This window comes from Cornus florida, unplaced genomic scaffold (genome assembly GCF_030987335.1).
Source record: "Cornus florida cultivar Cherokee Brave unplaced genomic scaffold, ASM3098733v1 CherokeeBrave_3.0.0_Hap2_Chr05, whole genome shotgun sequence".
NCBI classification, from domain to species: domain Eukaryota; kingdom Viridiplantae; phylum Streptophyta; class Magnoliopsida; order Cornales; family Cornaceae; genus Cornus; species Cornus florida.
In genome coordinates this window covers 84404233-84411587 of record NW_026775575.1, presented here as the reverse complement: position 1 = coordinate 84411587, position 7355 = coordinate 84404233, and the positions used below count along the sequence as shown (strand labels likewise).

Sequence of the window (7355 nt, the reverse complement as noted above, 5' to 3'; positions counted from 1 at the left end):
AGCCGATGCTAGAAAGTTGTACAGCCACGATCTCGGAGAAAAACCCAGCGGCGATCGCTAGCCCAGATGCGACAGAGAACGGCGAAGTAAAATCACCAGGAAATAACCCACCACCCAACAACGACGCCATTGAACGACCTCTTCAACACGGCGCAAGAGAGGATAGAACAGAGAGGATCGAATAGAGAGGATGGTCGAAGAACTTGGGTTAAGAGATTTGAGGGTTGGCAGTGAATGCAGACGAGAGAGAGATGGGAAGGCAAGCTAACGGGCTCGATCCATCAGTTAAGGGGATCGATAATTTTAGACACAAAATTGGCCCTTCAATGTAGAATGAGAAAGTGGCTACAGAGGTAAAAAGGGATCGATCCACGTGATTGGGGGATCAATCTACTTGGGACATTTTTTTGTTGCTCTCTGCCAAGATGGTGATCCATCTTTTGCTTTTTTTTTTCTTTTTTTTTTCTTTAATTTATCTATTTTTTAATATATACACTAAAAATAAAAAATAAAAATAAAAATAATAACTAAAAAGAATATATACACTGAAATGAAAAATAGATAAAAATAATAATAATAATAAATAAAATTAAAATAAAATCACTTATCAACTTAATTTTTTTTTTTTTTTTAAGTAAAACTAAAAAGAAAAATATATATACTAAAATTAAATATATATAAAAATTAAAATTAAAATAATACTACTAAAAATTAAAATAAAATCAAATACCAACTTATCCTACCCATCACAACAAATTTTTTTTTTTTTTTTTTTCTTTTTGAATTTAAAAATACATAAATGTACAAAAGGAAAAGAAAACAAAATAATAATAAAATGCATTTTTTTTTTTTTTTTGAAAATTCTACGAACAACTAGTGTTTAACGTCTCTAGCAAGACGTTGGAGCGACTCACTAGTCGAAAGAATCAAAAACTGGATATGAGACATTCTCATTGATCCGTTTATTTATTTTCCCCAATGGATCTTCTCTCGCAACAATGAATACATCTCCCAAAAGAATGATTTGGAAAGAAATGGTGAAAGATGCAATTTGTTTCCTCTCATCCACGGTTTTGAAAATAAAGTCCATAATGAGCGGCCTTGCACTTGGCAAGGTAATGTCTTTCAAAGGCTCGGTTAGATTATTAAGAAACTCAATCTCTTCATCATTTTTGTCAACTTCCACATTGATCACTTTCTCCTCCTTCACTAAGGTCGCCTCAATGACTTCATGCTCAATATTATAAGGAATGTCCTCATAAATTGGATTGGCCATTGGCGTACTTACCACTTCTTCCTCTTCTTGATAAGAAAGAGTACTTGCGATTGAAGGGAGAGGTTCTTTTGAGTTTTTCCATGGCGGGAAGTCTAAGATGGCTACGGAATCCATTAGAGAATTCACTTCATATATGGAGCTTTCAATGTCAAATGCGTCCATGTTGAAATGAGAGAGGCATACCTCAAGAGGATCTTCAGAAGGAATGGAAGGAATGACTTCTTCAACAATTTCATCCAAGATATTCACCATGAAACACTCGCCTTCATTGATAGGATGTTGGCTCGTGTTAAACACATTAAGCTTAACCATCATACTGCCAAAAGAGATGTCCATAATGCCGGACCTACAATTGATTGTCGCATTAGCGGTGGCAAGAAATGGTCCTCCTAAAATGATGGGAATGTAAGTGGTAGGATTGGGAACCGGCTCAGTGTCAAGCACAACAAAATCAACCGAGAAATAGAATTTGTCGACTTTGATGAGGATGTCCTCAACAATTCCCCTTGGTTGTTTTGTAGACCTATCGGCGAGTTGAATAACTACCGAAGTTGGCTTAAGATTTCCCAAACCTAATTGAAGATACACGGAGTAAGGAATAACGTTAACACTAGCCCCTAAGTCAAGAAGTGCCATTTTTACCTCATGGTTCCCTATGGTACAAGAGATGGTTGGAGCGCCAGGGTCTTTGAACTTAGGTGGGGTGCTAAGCTTAATGATAGAGCTTACTTGCTCCGTGAGAAGTACTTTCTTTGGGCTTGGTCCCTTGTTCTTCTTCTTTTGAGTACACAAGTCCTTCAAGAACTTGGCATATGGTGGAATTTGGCGAATAGCATCAAGAAGAGGAAAGTTGATTTTAACTTGTTCAAAAACTTCCATCATGTCATGGATTTTTCCTTCTTGCCTCAAAAATGGAGTAGAGTTTAAAGCTTGAGGAAATGGAGCTTTTGGCTCATAAGGCTTCTCTACATGGGAGGAAGATGATGATGATGGAATTGGCTCTTTAATGTGACCATTTGACTCTAGTGAAGTAGGAATGGAATTGGAAATTGTAGACGAGCTAACACTTGGTTGCATTGGAACACTTATTTCAATAGGTCTCTCAACTTTATTATCAATTTTTCTCCCACTCCTCAAGGTGGAAATGGAGTATGCCTTTCGGTTAATCTCAGGTTGAATAAGCCCTTTCTCTTTTATTGATTTAGCCATTTGCCCAATTTGGGCTTCAAATTTTGCAATTGATTGAGAATGTGAATGAAACACTTGATTTTCCTTTTGAAGATCACCCAAAGCTTCTAAAACCTTATCCTCAAAAGTGGGATTCCTAGGAGGCTCTTGAGGTGGATGAGAATAAGATTGATGATTTGAAGAATGAGAATTGATTCACATTTGGAAGAGGATAAGATGGAGAGTGGTATGCTTGAGAATTTGCATTTCGAAGGTGGGGAGGCACATACTTTTCTTGGGAATTTTTATGAATAGGAGGAATGATACCTCCTAATTGATTTCTCCAAGAAAAGTTAGGATCACTCCATCCAGAATTGTAGAAGTTAGAATTTGGATTACTTCCCGGATGAATGAAAACAGCATTGACTTGTTCTTGATACTCACTCGGAAAAACTTGTCCAAGAGGACAATTGGAAGTATTGTGAGTATAACTAGAGCAAGTCATGCACATCACGCTTTAAGAATGGAAAGAGTTGGATGTTTGAATTACCGGGTTTTTGCTCGAAAAGAATTTATCAAACCTTTGAGTAAGAATTTTGACTTCGGCGGCAATTTCCATGGAACTTTCCACTTGAGAAAGACTGGAGGTTTTCTTCCCTCCTTCATTCAAGTTTTGGCCAAATCATGACAATGAAGAACGATGCATTGAATTTTCGCTCATGCGATCAAAAAGATGCCACACATCATCTTCATTTTTGTCCAAATAGGCTCCTCCACATGAAGCATCAACCAAACGTTTTTGGGTATCGGATAAGCTTTCATAGAAGCAACGAACTAATTGCCACTTAGGAATGTCGTGATGTGGACACTTTCGTAGCAAATCGTTCAAACGCTCCCATGCTTCATGCAAAGGTTCTCCCTCATTTTGGGAGAATTCACGGATATAAGCTCTCATAGCATCGGTTCTACTTGCGGGGTAAAATTTTTTTAGGAATTCATATTGTAGTTGAGCCCAAGATGTGATTGAATTTGCCCTCAAGTTATTGAACCAATATTTAGCCTTTTCCCGAAGAGTGAAAGGGAAAAGCTTCATTTTTAAGACTTCTTCCGGAAGGTCCGTGATTTTCACGGTTGAACAAACTTCCAAAAACTCATCCAAATGTTTATATGGTTCTTCATTGTTTACCCCATAGAAAATGGGGCACATTTGGATGGTTGCGGGCTTAATTTCATAATGGGTCGCCCGAAAGTTTGGCAACCGGATGCATGTTGATGCATTGTATACATTGGGAGTGTAGTGATCCCGAAGAGATAATTGATGATTGGGGGGATTCACTACATGATCTTGAAGATGGATTGGCATTATTGGAGGTTGTTGCACTTGATTGGGTTGTGGCAACATATTAGGATGGGGAATTCTCAAGGGTGGATGCCCATTAAGAGGGTAATACTCACCTAGATTATCCATATTCCCTAGATATTAAAATTGGTTTTCCATTAAGTGTGGGATAATCAAGAATGGGAAGAATTCTCCTAGAACTACCTCCTAACACCGAATGGATGATTCAAGATTAGACCACAACAACTTGACAACAAACCACAACAAAAATCAACAACAATTCACCACCTCCACATACGATGTTCCCATACTAACATGTTATATCAATGCACAAAATTAAATTGCCTCCACACGGGCCGATGCTTTCTATCAAGAAAGTAGTAGCCTCCTTTTGGGCTTATGCTTGGACAAGAATTTAAACAATGTGATAGCCTCGACAAGGGCTATCTCGCAAGCATACAGAGAATTGAACAATTATAATAAAAGAAATTCAAGGAAGCTTACAAAAGTCCCTAGCAACAATGTTACAAAGGTGCTAAAATCCAATGCTTGCTCCTTTTCTTTTCAAGTACCTAATTGAACAAGGGGGATTAGTAAGAAAATAGTAATTTTAAGAAAACAATTAAATTAGCCCTAATGCCTAATTTAATTCCAACTAAACCGTCAATTCCTGACAACGGCGCCAAAATTATGATGCGACCCGAGCGTGTGCACAAAATAATGCACAACACTTTGGTTTTGGAAATGGTATCAAGCGGGCATCATAGTTTACATTTGTAAACAGCTAGACACTTATACTATGTAGTATGAAGTGAGATGGGATCGAACCCAAGGGATTGAACACGTGTTGGGACTAAACTTGATTTTAATGCTAATTAGATTGTAAAAGAGAGAAGAGAGAGAGAGAGAGAGAAAGAGTGTGAGAGAAAAATATTTTGGTGGAGTGATTAAACTAAAATTCAATTAAAAGCATGAAAATAGAAATGACATTAAACTAAGAATTAAAGAGATAGGAAGAGAGTCTTAGGGTTAGGATTCACCATTAAGCCCATGCAATTAACCATATGCTTTCAATTAATGGGGAATTTATTAGTGTAATTATAGATGTGGTCACATTATCATCACAAATCACAATTGTAAGCATAGATTATCAACATCAAGAATGAATTGTCTACCTAATGACAATTAAACTAAAGTGTAGAATACATTCAAGACTACGTCATAACCCACCATACACATTCACAAATGTATCCAATAAGAGCACACATCAATCAAGAAGATAATACTAATTGTAATTAGAAGCATGGATTAAAATAATCAAGCACAGATTGCCTACTTTACTACAATTAACTAATGACAAATAAGCTAATTTGTAAAACAATCTATCATGATTAAGCATTTATCTATCAAATTAATTGACAATTGTATCAATTAAGTCTCATGTTATGGCCATCACTAAACATAACTAAAAGAAGTATCTAGTGTAGAGTATAATTCTAAATCAATCACACCTAGACATGCAATTTTCATATAGAATCAATGGAAGAATTAAATTCTAATCATCTAATGAAGAATAAAATCCCTAATTAATCATACATAGACATACAATCAATTGGAGATTTCAATGGAAGAATTTATCAATACAAACCCTAATTTATCAAATCAGGCATGTATATATTAAGAAATTGCAAGGCCATACAATTTAATTACAACATAATAATTCCCCAAGAAAAGAAATACAAAGGTTAGGGTTACATGAACTTAGGGCTCATCCAAGCCCTAAGTGAAGAACTAGCTCATGGAGGAGATGATCAAGGTGTCAACAAGTCCTATCTCCATCTTTTAGCCCTTCTTCTTCTTCCTTCAACTGTAGACAAAGCCTCTGTCAAAAAATATTCTTGAAACCCTCGTTTTTTTTCTTCCTTTCGTTTTCTTCTAGAGAGAACGATATCACGATACAGATTAAAAAATAATAATCAAAACTTAATTCTTCAAATAATAAATCACTAAACTAATAAATACTAACCCTAAAAATAATGGGCCTCACTGGGCTTAAGTAATAAACTTATTAAAGCCCATTAGGTTACAAAATAAGCCCAAACATTAAAATAAAAATATGCAATGTTGCCAAGTCCGGGGGGATGGATCCCCCACCCTGGGGGATCGATCCCCTAGAGTTGGAAAATTCCTTTAAGCCTTATTCAGCTCCATTTTTGCCTCGGGCTATTTGGTTTGCTTCTCCATCTTTGGGAACATCATCAAAGGCCCGAGATTGACCGCTTTGTGCCATTTTCTGAAAATCTTTGCTTAACTCCAAAAAGGCTTAATTGGACCGTTCTTAGCTCATTTTAACTTTATTGCCCTGAAATACACATAAACATAAATTAGGACTAAAACATAAACTTAAGATAGATGCAAAGACTGAAATACCTTAACTTAGGTGCTGAAATGTGCAACATTTAAGCACTTATCATGTACCATGGCTCACATATATAAATTTATATAATAACATTAGCAACAAAGCCATATCTAACACTGGCGCAAAGTATTGTCTAAATTTATTAGTTAGCCCACCTACTCATCAAATCATCAAAACCATATCTAGCAATGGCACGCCATATCAAGGAGCTTAACTTATTAGCTATCTCAATGATTCATCATATACAAAGCCATATCTAACAATGGAAACAATATCAAAGAGCCTAGCTTATTAGCTGTCTCAATGATCCCCAATACATATATGCATAAATCTTATCATAACCATATCTAACAATGACCAATATAATCCCTCATAGATCGAATCTAAAATCATAAATACAATAAAAACATGATTAAAATCATAATACCATTTGCTCATATTTAACAATGGTGGCATATATAATTATAGCTATGTTTCATACTTATAAATCATAAGTACATCAACAACCATGAATATAATCATGAACTCAACGGGTACATTCAATTACGAAAATTAAATCTCATAGGATTAGCTTCTAATTCATTAGTTAATTTAATCATTTCCAATGAATCTCAAATCACGAAAGTCTAATACAAATTTATATATTTTAGACTAATGTCATAGTTTTCAATACTTATAAACATGTTCGAGATCATTTATACTTAAACCGGGGTCATTCGGAACATTTTTAAAGAAAACAGGTACCCAGACCTCGAGCATAAACTTCATGTGTTCAAGCACTGGTGCTTGGAACAAAGTTGTGCTCAAGCACAAAGTTGCGGTAGGAGTTTGTCAGGTTTGTAACAGGTCTTAAAATTTATCTTTTTGGTCCTAAATTATACAAGTCCCAAATCGTTTTCCAACATTTATATACATCATAAATACATGTTCTAAGCAATTAAAAATGAAGTTTAATACATTAATAAACAAGATCAAACATTATATATACATATATATACGCATATATAGATCAATTTCAACCTGTATCACAGTGACTAATTGAATTAAATTCGTTGTTATTAACCCCTAAAGTCTAGTAAGAGATCTAAATTTTATGGGTACAAAGGGGAGGAGTAGAATATAGAACTTACTTCAGGATTTTCGGATTGAAAATC

At 35.4% G+C, this 7355-nt stretch overlaps 1 non-coding gene across 1 annotated transcript; it reads left to right on the top strand.

Moving 5' to 3' along the window:
* The first annotated feature begins 3294 nt into the window (after positions 1-3294).
* On the top strand, positions 3295-3403 carry LOC132310778 (small nucleolar RNA R71). Its single transcript, XR_009482701.1, has one exon. It is a non-coding gene; the product is annotated as a small nucleolar RNA R71 (small nucleolar RNA).
* The last annotated feature ends 3952 nt before the right edge of the window (positions 3404-7355 follow it).